At 38.6% G+C, this 14,880-nt stretch overlaps 1 long non-coding RNA gene across 2 annotated transcripts in view; it reads right to left on the bottom strand.

Annotated features, from left to right (window-relative positions):
* Positions 1–5,640: 5,640 nt before the first annotated feature.
* The window catches only part of LOC144582456 (uncharacterized), a 623,889-nt gene continuing 614,649 nt past the window's right edge, over positions 5,641–14,880 (bottom strand). The window contains exons 4-7 of one of the 2 annotated variants that reach the window (XR_013535120.1): positions 10,961–11,038; positions 10,721–10,863; positions 8,537–8,633; positions 5,641–7,492 (exon numbers count right to left, since the gene is read on the bottom strand). This is a non-coding gene — a long non-coding RNA (uncharacterized LOC144582456). Of the gene's footprint in view, positions 7,493–8,536; positions 8,634–10,720; positions 10,864–10,933; positions 11,039–14,880 lie in introns of both variants that reach the window. The other variant, XR_013535121.1, reaches the window with a different exon arrangement.

Here is a 14,880-nt window from a genome sequence, read left to right as displayed (position 1 = left end):
ATAGCTGCTCAGATTTTGTCATTTGTAATGTTGACATATTTTAAAAATATAGGCAAGTTTTGTTTCTTTGGTTGGTGGGTTGGCTGGTTGGTTATTGGTTATATGGCATGTTTCATGGATATGACTGCAGCTCCCAAGGGACTTAAAGAGAAAAAAATTCAGCACAAAAAGCAGATCTAAAATTGGAGCAGAAAACATGTCCTAGATGCCTTGAAATATCATGGAATTATATAACAATGCAAGTTTTAGTAAGAAAGCTAACATCTAATGTCAAGGTTCTCTCAGAAAAATATGGGATGTTTTTATACATTGCTGTCTCCTCCAAAGGTGTCACCATCTCTTTTCCTAGACAAACTGGCACTCTCATCCTATCGTCTTTTGACAGCACTCAAATTAACTCTTGACTCCATGAATCTCATTGCTCAAAATGCACCTCTTAACAGTCATGAAATATGAGTATCTCCAATGCAACCAGCTGCTATCTTATTTATAGAGTAGCTGATAGCTCTTCTCCTTCACAGCTCAAGTGAAAGTATAAGGTATACAGTATAGAATTATTCAAATGCATTCCTTTTGTTCATTGTTTTGTTTGTTTGTTGTTTTTTAATGCCAAATAGTTCTGCTTTCTATAATTAGTATTTATCAATATTAAATTACTATTAACAGTTATCAACCTGGCTTTAACTTCAGATAAGAGCAAAGGCATTATGGGATATAGACAAGGTCACACAATGAAATGCTGATACTCTCAACTGAAGTGTTTCAACAAGATTTCATCAATAGCTTCAAAATGTCCCAGTCCTGTACTAGGCATTGGAATTCCAAAATTAACCAAGCAGATATGCCTCCTGCTCTCTAGAAGTTTACAGTTGAGTTAGAGAGAAAGAAAATTAATTATGTCATGATAATTGATAAGAAAAACTATTAGGGAAGTCCATCATGATGCTGAGGTACATAGGAGGATATGTTATCCAGATCTCAGAGGAAGGAAATCATTTTGGCAGAAGTTTCTTCAAAGCTGGGACCATGAAGATAAAGAGAAGATAGCCAAATCAGGAGTGGTAAGAGGAAAAGTGTTTCAGGCAAAAGTTATGGTCTGTATAAAATCCCAGAGAGAAATAGAGATAGAAAAGTGATAGGAAATGAAAGGCTGGTGGTGTAACAGTCAGCTATAGCTCTGAGAATGCTGTGTAACAAGTCACCTGAAATTTCAGTTATTTCCTACCATAAACATTTATTCTCACATTCATAGGTTGGCTGACCTACAATGTGCTCAGAAGGATGTCTCAGATTTAGACTGTCATTCTTCTAGGTCTAGGTCCAAATATGGTTTGCAGTCAGGCATTATTCCATGTGTTTATTCTGGGAGCCATGCTGAAACTGCCCAGCAGTTACTGGCAGCAATCACTCAGACATATTCTTCTCATGACAGATCATTGTGTTTAAGCTCAAAGCCATGATATGGAAGAATACATTCTTCCCTTATTGAGGAGGTGTATATGAATATTTAATGAACATAAACCTAGACTATTGTATATGATACAATTGAATTATATAATATAAAGAACTGAGGGGGTAAGCAGTGGCCATACCAGTGATACACAGAGTTCAGACTTTATCCACAAATTTTTTTTAACTAAGGAGAGAGATAATCATATTTGAACTGTAATGTGATTGTTAGGAGACTAGACTAACATAGAACTACGCTGAGGCTGGGGAAACTATAAGAATGATATTATAAGGACACATCCATTTTTGAAATCATATCAGATAAACTATGAAAAATATAAACTAGCAAGACATCCAAGCCTACATTATTGGTTATTTTTTACTTCTTCAGTCTAACAGGTCAAAACAAAAACCAGGATTAGCAGAGGGTTCAAAGGCCATACACACTGGATTGTAAATGGTGGTGGGGATTGTAGTGAATTACCTTGAACACTTTGACTTTAACTATTTTGTTGGTTGTTTTACAGATATTAGTTTGCTTTATAGTACTCTTGCTGTAGTATTTTAGTTAGTAGGGTTGAGCCCCAAGAAATATGTCTTATAAGAGGTTATGACTCAAAGTATGGTCCCTGGATGAGAAATATCAACATCACTTAGATGCTTAGAAGTCTGTCAAAAATTCAAAATATTGGACCCAGAATAGACCTATGAAATCATAAACTACTAGCATTTTAATAAGTTACCCAATTTAGATTGAGACCACTAAATTAAGTTCCAAACATCTAACTAATCTGTCTCAGTTCCATGAATTGAAAATGGATTCCTATGCACGATGAGGTCTAAACATCCTGTTATAGAATATTTAAAGAGTAACCTCAAATCAGAAAAAGGCATCTTCACAGTTATTCAGTCAAAGCCCTACATTTATAAAATGTTATTGTCAGCAAAATGGTGCATGCGAAGATGTATTATTCCAGACCTCTCACATCTAAGGAGCTTGCAATCTTGTTGGCAGAAAGTCACATGAAAATTTCATACCTAACTATTGTGGCGTATGCTAACAGTGTTAATATAAAGTGTTAGATCATTAGCAACAATCAGTATTGCCTTGGAGGTGGAAAACTTAGTTGAAGGTATGATATGCAGAATAGGCTTTGAAGTATTGCTGGGATTCTGAGAGGCAGTTATGAAAGGAGAAGACATTCTGGGAGGCAGTTCAATGTAGAGAGTTGAGGAAAGGCAGACGTTTTAGTCTATTTTACACTGCTGATAAAGTATAAAATAGTGTAAAAATAGAGCTACCCACTGAGACTGGGGAGCAAAAGAGCTTTAATTGGATTTACAGTTCTACATGGCTGTGGAAGCCTCACAATCATGGTGGGAGGTGAAAGGCACTTCTTACATGGCAGTGGCAAGAGAAAATAAGGAAGATGCAAAAGTGGAAACCCCTGATAAAACCATCATATCTCATGAGACTTATACAGTACCATGAAAACAGTATGTGGGAAACTGCTCCTATGATTCAAATTATCTCCCACTGGGTCCCTCCCACAATACATGGGAATTATGGGAGTACAATTCAAGATGAGATTTGGGTGGGGTCACAGAGCCAAACCATATCAGCAGGGCGTATAAAAAAATGGCCAGTTGCGGTGGCTCACACCTGTAATCAAAGCACTTTGTGAGGCCGAGCTGGGCAGATCACTTGAGATCAGGAGTTCTAGATCAGCCTGGCCAACATGGTGAAACCCTGTCTCTACTAAAAATACAAAAATTAGCTGGGTGTGGTAGTGGATGCCTGTAATCTCAGCTACTTGGGAGGCTGAAGCAGGAGAATTGCTGGAACTTGGGAGGTAGAGGTTGATGTGAGCCAAGATCGCACCACTGCTCTCTGACCTGGGTGACAACAGCAAAATTCTGTCTCTAAAACAAAAAAAAAACAAATCAATAAGGATCCAAGATAAGTTTAATTGGATCAACCAAATGTGAGAGAAAGCAGAAGTTAGAGTATGCTTTGGAAACGGCTAGTTTAAAATGGTGCACAAAGAAAACAGAAGTTAAAATTAAAGATACAAAGATAAAGTGGCTGGTTTGAGGTAGGTAAACAGTGGGATTCCAGAGAGAGTGGTGGGCAAGAGCACAGGCTCTGGAGCCAAAAGAATAAGGGTGAACTTTCCATTCTGCTCTTTACTAGCAATCTGAACTTTGGCAAGTAATTGAATTCTTTCCAAGCCTGGGGTTTCTTAATTAGTAAGAAAGGAAAAGATTATACAAATCTTGTCATAGTTTTATACAGTAATGGCTCCTGGAAAATCTTACCTCCTGCTTTCCATTTGCTTCTGTTGACCCACGTTGACTCTCCTGTAAGTCATGAAACTTATGAATTTGAAGCCAGCTGAAGCCTGCTAAGTTCTTGTGCATCGAGGCTTTTCTTTTAGAATGCTGTCTTGAGACCACCATGATATGGAGAAACCCACCAGGAAGGAGCCCAGGTGAAAAGCAGTGTGGAGAGAGAAGCCCAGTTATTCCAGGCTTTCTAGATGAGGTTAAACCCTGGCCAATTAACCAGCTTAATGCAGCATATGAGGGGTCCCAGTTAAAGCCATCAGAAAAACCACCCAGCCAACTGACAGAATTACAGGAATGAATTGTTTTAAACTACTTAAGTGTTCAAATGTTTTGTTACATGGCAATAGATAATTGGAACATATCTCATGGGTTGTTATGTGCATCACCTCATTTCATCTTCATGATAGTCTGATGAGATACATATTTACTCATAGGGAGAACTAGATAAACGTTAGATACTATTTTTTACCCTTGAAAAGTCACCTCATAAAATACAGAAGCATAATTGTGTAACCTCTATATGCTAACCTACAATTTGTCTTGTCTTTCTTCTTCTTTTCTAATTTGAAAATGTATCTCTTGGGGATTTTTTCCTTGTCAGCATGCAAAGCTCTACTTCATTCTTTGTAATTATGTAGTATTCTATTGAATGGATGGTTCATAATTTATGTAGCCATTCCCCTGCTTATTGGCTTTACGTTGCTTCTCATTTTTTAAAAGATTACAGACCATTTTGTAATTGGCATATTTATACATATATTTCAGTGCACATTTGTGAGTGTTGTTGTAAGATAAATTCCTAGAAGTAAAATTCCTGGCTTAAGGTATATGCACATTTTATTTTGTGATTGATTTTTAATTATTACTTTGCTGTCCAATGAGGTTGCAGCAATTTATACTTCCATCAAGAGTAAATGAGACTGTCTGGTTCCTTTAACAAATTGTTAATAATACTATAAATTATTAGCTCTTTCTATGGCTCCCAATTTGGTGGGTGAAAAATCTCATTTTTTGTTTTAATGTGCCTCTACTTAATAGGAATGATGTTGAACAACTTTGTACAGGTCTATAGACTACTCGTAGCTCTGTTTTTTGGTCTTATCTGTTGTATATTTTCTATTGTGGTTCTAGTCTTATTATTAATTTAAAAGAATTTTTTTTATTCTTTTACTTTAGGTTCTGGGATACATGTTCAGAGGGTGCGGGTTTGTTACATGGGTATACGTGTGCCATGGTGGTTTGCTGCACCCATCAATGTGTCATCTAGGTTTTAAGCCCTGCATGCATTAGGTATTTGTCCTAATGCCCTGCCTCCCCTTACCCCCACAACGGTCACACAGGCTCCAGAGTGTGTTGTTACCCTCCCTGTGTCTATGTGTTCTCATTGTTCAGCTTCCACTTGTGAGTGAGAACATGCGGTGTTTGGTTTTCTGTTCCTGTGTTAGTTTGCTGAGGATGACGGTTTCCAGCTTCACCCACGTTCCTGCAAAAGACATTAACTCATTCTTTTTTAATGGCTGCATAGAATTCCATGGTGTATATGTAAGAAATTCCACATTTTCTTTATTCAGTCTATCATTCATGCGCATTTGGGTTGGTTCCAAATCTTTGCTATTGTAAATAGTGCTGCAATAAACACACGTATGCATATGTCTTTAAAGTAAAATGATTTATAATCTTTTGGGTATATACTTTATATATCATGGGAAATCACTTTCTTCATATGTGCTAAGATATTTTTTCCAGGTTTGTTACTTCTTTTTTGATCTTTGTTTATGGTGTGCCATTGTTGCCACACTGAACTTTTGCATTTTGTATTGTCAAATTAATCAGTCTTGCATATTTTCTTTAGGTCGTTTTCCAGTTTCACTTTATTTAAGTGCTCAAATCTTTGCTGCGTCTGAGTTTTAAAAATTATTTTTATATTTTTATAGATTCGAGAAGTACAAAGACATTATATTACATAGTGATGAAGTCTGGGCTTTTAGTGCATCCATCACCTGAATAGGGCGCATTGTACCCAGTAGGTAAATTTCCAGCCCTCACCCCACTCCCAACCATCTGGATTTTTTTTTCCATGCAGCAATTTAGATAGATATCCTCTACATTATTTCCAAATATCTAGCTAATATTGTCTCAATTCTGTAAACTAAAATATCAATTCATGCTGATTTAAAATCTCATTCTGATGAAATAGTGAATTCAATCTCATTTGTGAGCTCTTTTCTCTTTCATTCACTCTGTTTTTATACATGCCCCTGTACCAAAATGATTTCATTATTATATTGTAGCATCATAGAGTCTGGTAGACCTAGTCTACTAAATTGCTCATATAAATATATGAGAACATATCATTCACATATATTTATATTTTTGTAAGAAGTTTAGACTAGTCTACTCTAAGGAAAGTACATTTTTTTTTTTTTTTGAGACAGAGTTTCGCTCTTGTTACCCAGGCTGGAGTGCAAAGGCACAATTTTGGCTCACCACAACCTCTGCCTCCTGGGTTCAAGCAATTCTCCTGCCTCAGCCTCCCAAGGAGCTGGGACTACAGGCTGTGCTACCACACCCAGCTAATTTTTGTATTTTTAGAAGAGATGGAGGTTTCACCATGTTGACCAGGATGGTCTCGATCTCTTGACCTAGTGATCAACCTTCCTCGGCCTCCCAAAGTGCTGGGATTATAGGCGTGAGCCACCACGCCCAACAGGAAAGTACATCTTTATAGGGATTTACAGGTCAATTTTGGAGTGACACTGTAAAATAGGGAACCTCCCTCACCACAAACTGTAAGTCTTCTCCATGTCCCTTAGGCCATGTTTAAAATATCCTCAGTATTGGCCAGTATTGACCCTCTGAAGATACATTTATATTTTGAAAATGGCAGAAGTCCTTCAGAGTCAAACAACCTTAATAATTTTGGGTAACTAGATTAATCCTTTTATGATCAAAAGCAATATTGAGGCTGAATAACACTGCTATTCTAGAAAACCTATTCTCTCAAACATGCATAAAACAGGGCTAATGGAAGAGAAAAGAATGCACAAATGAGTTCCAGTTTAGTATATTATAAGAATGAGATTTTAAATCAGATAATTTTTCAAAAGAGGTATTCTAAATACGTTTGAGTAACTCCCTTGCAATGGAGTAGACCGATAGCCTCTCAAGGTAATTATATTGAACTAATAACACCCAGTTGCACAGGCATATCCTAGAATGTTTATTTAACCATCTTCAAAATAATGCAACCTTATGAAAAATGCAACCTCAATATGTTAAATGAAAAGTCCTCAATATGCTAAATAAAGCTGAACACAAATCCTACATTCACCACGATTACATCCATTTATAAATTACTATGCCTTTGACGAAAATGCAAAAGGAAACCTCTGATAAAATTGAGAGATTTAGAGAGATGTACTTGTTTTCTTTGAAATTGAGTTAATGCTGTTATTACAGTGTTTCTCTAATAAAACAAATTAAGAGCTTAATGACTTTGTAGTTCTATCGCCTAAAGAAGAATCTTATGAGAAATACAAAGTACAGATACGAAGAAGATGCTTTTCCGGCCGATGTGTAGAGTTGCACCATAAAGTAACAGCTCACAAACAGAAACCAGAGTCTAATGATCTGTCTTCAGACCTCCAGCTCTGTTGTGTTACCTGGGGCTGACGTGACTCTCAAGATTTCTTATCTGTAAAATGAGATGGTTAGAATCACTTCATAGGCTGATTTAGAACCTTGCTCCTCAAAGTGTAGTCCTTGGGCCACCATTGTCAACATCACCTGGAGCTTGTTAGAAAAGCAGAATTTCAAGCCCCAGACCTCCAATATCTGAGGGTGACATCCAGCACTCTATGTTTTCACAACCTCTCCAGGTAGCTCTTATGCATGCTGAGGTTTGAACAGTGCTGATTTAGAAAACTAAATGAATCAGATATAATTACAAACACTGCTTTCCATGAGTTCATTATCATTAGGTAAATCAAAGTTAACCATGTGTATTGGAGGCCTGGGAATAATCAGTTTTCTCTTAATTTTGGAAATTTGTTTCCTTGTTTTTTTTAACTTAGCATTATTTGGTCTTAGACAAGAAATTTAAACATTTAATAGATAAATATTCTGCCTTATAATTTCACAAATATTTGTTGACTTCTACCTATGTCCTGGGCCTTGTTTTACATGCTGGGGATTCAGCAATAAAGATTGCAATGGAGAAAAAGTGACATCTCTTTTTTTTAACCCATTGCAAGCTTCATGGCTGACACCCCTATAACAAAAGACAGAGTAACAAGAGAAAAGACAAATTTACTTAACAATGTTCAATGTGACATGGGAATCTTCAGAAATGAAGACCCAAAGGCCCCGGGAAAACGATGCATTTTTATACCAAGTCTGATGAAATAAGTGATGGTTGTGGAGAAATGTTATTGACAAAAAGGGGTACGATCTAATGGTAATGAACTGTGGGACACTTTAGCAAGGTCTGTATGTTCATATGCTTTTCTGTGTCTCTGCATGGCATTCCTTCACACTAAGAACAGGACACCTGTCAAAAGAGGATCTTCAAGGGAGCATAAAAGAGGTCAGACAGTGACCTTCCTAGGTGGTATGGCTTATTCTCTGGCGAAAGGAGTTCTAGTTTTTATATCCAACAGTGGGAGAAGGAGGGCAGGAGAAAGTAGGGTGGGAGAAGGGCAGAGAGATCTTGTTTCTGCAACCCTCACAATCTCCTTACCTCAAAAATATGCAGCATCCCAAAACTCCATGCCTTGGGGTATCATGTTTGGAGCCCAGATTACAAGGCCTCTGCCTTCAGAGAGCTTATAGGCCAACTGGAAAGACAGACAATAAAGCAACAATAACAGATGTAGAGAGGCTTACAAAAGAAACATCACTAGTTGCTATGAAAATATCTAACTTGGGGCTCTTACCTTTGAGTTAGAGGGTAGGCATTCAAGGATCTGTAAATCCCTTGCATTTCATTTGGATTTGGAACACATACTTCTTCATATTTTCATTGTTTGGAGAGAAAGTTTCAAAGATTTTTTGAAACCCAAAGATTTTAGGACCCCTGCTAAAATCAACATCATTGGCCATTATCCTGGCGTTTTGAATCCATTGTCTGAGTAAGATTTCTTGCCCCTGCTCTCATAAGGGTGCTTATTTTCGCTTGAATTACCCAGGTATAGATTCAGAAGTGTGTCATCAACAGCATGGAGATATCCCTCTTTCTTATTTTATGAAGAATTGAAAGCAAATTATCTCCAGACATGGGCTTGATCAAGTGCACGGCTGCACTGCTTAATTACAAGACATCGTTGTAGATGAAATGTCCTAAGATGAGCTCTCTTAAAAGGACCTTCCCTGACATCTGTTGACAAATGTTGACATCTGTTCAACATTTAATTCACTGTTCTTGGAGATGAACAAGCAGTTCTGGGGATGTAGACGTAAAAGCCTCCAAGTTGATTAAAAGCTGTGCTTAAATCTGAACCAATTAATAAAAAGCCCCACAGGGTTAATGTTAAGGGTGGCTCTTATTATGTTTTTCATCTTCATTTCAGGGTTTCTGCAAGTGGATTAATCAGCCCTTGTGTATTCATTCTACCACCAGAGCAACAATTCATTTTGACTATTATGTTCCAAATACCAGCGACATTCAATAGACCTTGCAGAGAAATTTATATGAGTTTGGGCAAATATCCACTGTAGCATATGAGGCAGATCAGATAATAATAGCAGCTGCAGGTTCTGGAACATCACAGAGTCCCTCCATGATAGGCATCCAATTGGAATATCAACCTAGTAATGTAGTTCATCCTTATATCTAAAGCTTTCTACAGTAAAGGCAAATATAGCACATGTGTTTAAAAATCAGTATTCATATCACCTTTTATACAGTCCAAATAGCTTGAATAGCAAATGTCAGAGTCTTAACTACTAAATGCCAATAATAAGAAAGTAAATGGAATTTAACCCAAACCCTCCTCAGGTGCTGTGGGACTTTAAATAACCCTAAGGCTATTAAAAATAGGCGTTAAATCCTTATTTTTTTATTTCCTCACAAATAAACTACAGTCTCAATGGGCCTCAGTTTACCACAATTGCTTGTGAGTTACCCGAGTTTTAAATCAAAGTCTCAGCTGGTAGTTTGGTCGACCTCTTGGTTGACAAAACGATCATTTTCATTTTTATCATGTTTCCTCCAGACTTCAAATGAAAAAAAAAAACAAGATCAGTGGCCTTTGCAGTTTGTGTGGCCAGGACATCCCTTGCTGTCCTGAGGTGGCTCCACCCATGGGTCCTGCCTGGTCACACCCATACTCTCCCCCAGCTTCCCAGCCATTCTCATGACTTCAGCTTCTGGTTAATTTTATGACCAGGAGAATAAGGGAGAGGAACTATTTCCATTTTTTAATGTCCTGTGTTGGACATTAACTGGCACCATTTCTCCATCTTCCCTAGAAACCCACTACCGTCTCCCTACTCATGGATGTATCTGGGAGTTTAGGAATACAGAAATCAAGCCAGTGTGCTGCCTCCCTGCCGCAGACATCGTTGCTCCTCTTTGGGGAAAACTTCTTGCTGCTGCTTCTCCCTTTTCTTCCTGACCTGTTCTGAAAGGCACATATATGTCTTGAGTCCTCTAGTGACAGGAAAAGAATTGCAAGGAGGCTGGTGCCTGTTCATTGAGGAAGATGGCTGTCTTCCCGCCTGGCTTCAGCACTTGTCCCCAGTACACTGGTTTGTTGCGTTGGCCCAGAGGCAGCTTCACATTTACAAGAATCACAAAGACTGTGCCATCAAGAGAAAAAGGGAAGAACTACAGCGTGTTTATTCATAGTTGGTTAAGAGACATCACAGATTAATCTGACTGTTATTAAAATTATCCTCATTAATAATAATTGACAAGCAGTACCTTTAGTAGTACACAAGACACATGATAATTGAAAAGTGCATCCTCTTAAACAGATATTTTCCCAAGCCTGTTGTTACTCTGGAAATTGCATGGGCAAATTCTTTTTCAGGCAATCTCCCTCCATTACCCAGAGAAGGTATAGCCTAAAAGAAAAAAAGTCACACTCAATCACAGAAACAGGAGAAAACTAAAAAGATGAGAAGCCTGGCTCACCCACTAGGATAGACACTTCCAGTTCACCTGCTCCATGGCTCAGCTGAGATGCTCAGTTGACAGTCATGATATGGAACTGCCATTCTTTCCTCTTCAGTCAAACTTCTAGAAAGAGAGCATAAGAGGAGTTAAAAAAAATGAGGCTGCAGAAGGCAGGTGGGGTGTATCCGTGTTAAACTGTTGCGTGAAAACTGCCATAGGAAACAGGACTCTCTTCTCTCTCTGACCTTCTTTCTCGCCCTTTCTCCCCGCCCCTCCTCCTTTTCTTCCTTCCTGACTTGTGGCACTGAGGAAACATATGGATTACACATCCATTCTATGCTCAGTAGTTAGAAATTGTTGAATATACAGAAGAAACACTGCATTTTGCCAGTTTAACATCTATAAACTGTAATGCTAGCCTTCTGGCGGTCCACATCCCAGATTTACAGCAGGTCTGGCTTCCTTCTACCCTGCCAGGCTCTCATGGTTTCAGTCACATGTGAGCTGCGGGAAATCTGGGTCATTTAGTTAAGAGTGAAGGATGAGCAGGGGGGGAATGTCCAGGTGTGTGGATCTATGTATCTGAAATGATGTTCTATAAATATAAATTAAGATATGGTCTGGCTAAAGAATCTGTTCTAAATACAAAGTAAGATATAGTCTGGTTAAAGAATCTGTTCTAATGTGTAATTGTTTTCATCAAAAGACTTATAAAAGTAGAAATAGCAACCCATAACTATAGATAAAACAAATCACCTTTATGAAAATAGCTCAGTACTAATTTACAGAACCAACCTAAGTGCCCATCAACTACTCAGTAGAGGAAGAAACTGTGGTCTAGGTACACCACGGAATACTACTCAGCCACTAAAAGGAATAAAATAATGTCTTTTGCAGCAACTTGGATGGAGCTAGAGGCCTTTATTCTAAGTGAAATAACAGGAGTGGAAGACCAAAAACTGTACGTTCTCACTTAGGAGTGGGAGCTAAGCTATGAGGATGGAAAGGCACACGGAGTAATGTAACGGACTTTAGGTTCTCAGAAGAGGGAGTGTAGGGGGGAGGCCAGGGATTAAAAAATGACACATTAGGTATAGTCCACCCTACCTGGATGATGGGTGCACAAAAATCTCAGAATTCACCACTGCATAATTCACCCATGTAACAAAACACCACTTGTACCCCAAACGTTATTGAAATTATAAAGGTATATATATATATATATATATATACACACACACATAGATGAATGTACATACACATACATATCTATACTCACTTATATATATATACAGAGAGAGAGCATGGTTATCCAAGATTTGGAATGTTGTGAGAATTTTGGGATAGGAGATTATGTAGCTTTATACAATAGTAGCTATAGCCTGAAGGAGGATTTGATTGCAGAGATACCAAAAGGTTGCCTGGCCACAGAGAGCTCAAGAGAACTCTCTCCTGCACCTCATGTCCTCCTCAGCTCCCCCTTTGGTGCAAGGCTTTGTATCTCTAGAAGGTATCAGGTGAGGATAATGAATGTCTTGGGAAGGGAAACCTCCTAAGCAGTGGGTGAAGCACATGGGTTGATAGTCCAGTTATTACACAGAAAGCAACATCTCTGGAGGAAATAGACAGATATGTTTGAAGGAGTGTTTGTAAGGGGCGTGGGCGGCCCAAATGGACTCTCTGGGACATAGCCCTGGGTGGTGAAGAGAGAGTGGGAGTACCAACAGAAGCCACATTGTGTGTCTTCTTGCTCCAAATTCAATTCCACAACCCCAGTACCCACCCTCCACTTACTGTTTATTGTCTCCATCTACCCTGCCCAATGTCTCCCAGAAATACACTGATAAATATCTTCATATGTAATGTGCCCAATGTCTCACTTTCACAGGCTTTTTGCTTTCCTTTCTACCTGAAATGTAAACTAAAATTAAATACTTCTCCCAAAGAACTCAGAAATGTAAAAGGATGTAGCACTAAGAATGGCAAAGCCATCATCATTGAGACTGAACCATTCCGAGCAGCGTGGCCACGTTCTCCGTGCACCTCGAGCAATTACAGCACATGCTTGGGAGTTGGGAATAACACTCCATCCTTTTCCGTATTTAGATTTTAGTGAAGGGCAGAAAGCTCTGGTGTACCTTCCATTTGAGTTTAACACAGAGAGAATACAGACCTCCTTGGAGTTGAGCCCTGATAAAGCCATCATAAATAACTCTAACCCTAAACCCCACAACAATAAATACATACATACATACATACATAAATAAATAAATAAATAAATAAATAAATAATTCTCTAACCCTAAAAAAAGCCATCATATTAAAAATATCCTAAGTCAAAAATGCGTTAAATACATCAAACCCACCAGACATTATAGCATAGCATAGCTTAGCCTACCTTACATGTGCTCAGAACACTTACATTAGCCTGCAGTTGGGCAAATCATCTGGCAACACAGTGCACAGTAGAGTGCCAGTTGGTTGCCTTTGTAATTACATGGCTGATTGGGAGCTGTGGCTCACTGCCACTCTCAGCATCAGGAGTGAGTATCCTACCCCATATTGCTAGCCTGGGAAAGGGCAAAAATCAAAATTCAAGTACAATACATGTGTATCAGTTTTGCACCATCATAAAGTTGAAAACTTGTAAGTCAAACCATTCTAATTTTGACACTGTCTGTATAATATAATATAAATATAGTATAAAGAGGCCCGAATGAAGTCAGAAGATTTGAGCCACCGTTTTGATGCCGCCACTTTGTAGTTTTGTGATTTTGGGGAAGGCAACTAACTTCTTGAAGAATTGAGTCTCCACATATTTAAGCCAGATTTAATAATATAGGACTCACAGTGATGTGTTAAGACTCTACAGACATTAAGTGATTTGGAGACACTGTGGAAGCAACATTTATAATTATTGCTCTTCTTGATTCAGTCCTGAATGAGGTTGGGTGAACCCTGTCTGGGGCACTAATTGCTCTGCCCGTATGGCTGTGCTCTTATGGACTCAGGGTATGCTAGTCCCACTGCCACCACCAGCACCTGCACTTCCTTGCCTGAGGTCTTTTTCTGGCTGCTGGAGCCTCCCTTGACACCTGTGTAGCATGCAGGACATGCCAGAAAGCAAGGCACCCATTTTCACCAGAGCAGCCTTCAACTAATGAGCAATGGAAATTGCTATGTAAATATACCAGGTCCCTCATGCTTTAGGTAGGATAGCCCTGGGGTGCATATCTATACATGTTATCAGTGTTCTCTGGGGGTATTAAGTTCCAGTCACCTGTAGTGTAACTTGATTGAAAGCTTAGCTTTCGTTGGCATCCCCCCTTCACTGTCTCATCCAAGATTCTACAATGGGCCATAGTGATGAAAGGAAATGGTTAAATTTTGACAGTTGCTCTACATGTTCAGATCCTTGAAAGACCCTTCAATTATTACATTTGTCAAGACATACTCTGTCTTTTAATACTTATCTTTAGTCCATTTTCCGTTGCCTATAACACAATACCTGGAACTGGGCAATTTGTAAAGAAAAATAATTTATTTCTTACAATCATGAAGGCTGAGAATTCCAAGGTTGAGGGGGACCATCTGATGAAAGGATTCTTGCTGGAGGTGGGGTGACTCTGCGGTATCCAGAGACAGCACAGGACGTCACATGCCAAGGGGTGTGATGCTAGCTCAGGCCTCTCTTCCTCTTCTTATAAAGTCACCAGTTCCACTCCCATTAGAGCAACTAATGGATAACTAACTAATTCATTAACGCATTAATCCATTAATCCATGAATGAATTAATCCATTATGGGAGCAAAGTCCTCATGTTCTAATCGCCTCTTAAAGGCCCCACCTCTCAGTACTGCCACATTGGGGATTAAGTTTCAACATGAGTGTTTGAGCAAACATTCAAATCATAGCAGTATTAACTTAAGCAACCTAAGCAGCTTTATTTGATAAACAACACTTATG

Source organism: Callithrix jacchus, chromosome 5 (genome assembly GCF_049354715.1).
Source record: "Callithrix jacchus isolate 240 chromosome 5, calJac240_pri, whole genome shotgun sequence".
Classification (NCBI taxonomy): domain Eukaryota; kingdom Metazoa; phylum Chordata; class Mammalia; order Primates; family Cebidae; genus Callithrix; species Callithrix jacchus.
This window is presented reverse-complemented; position numbering and strand designations above follow the sequence as displayed.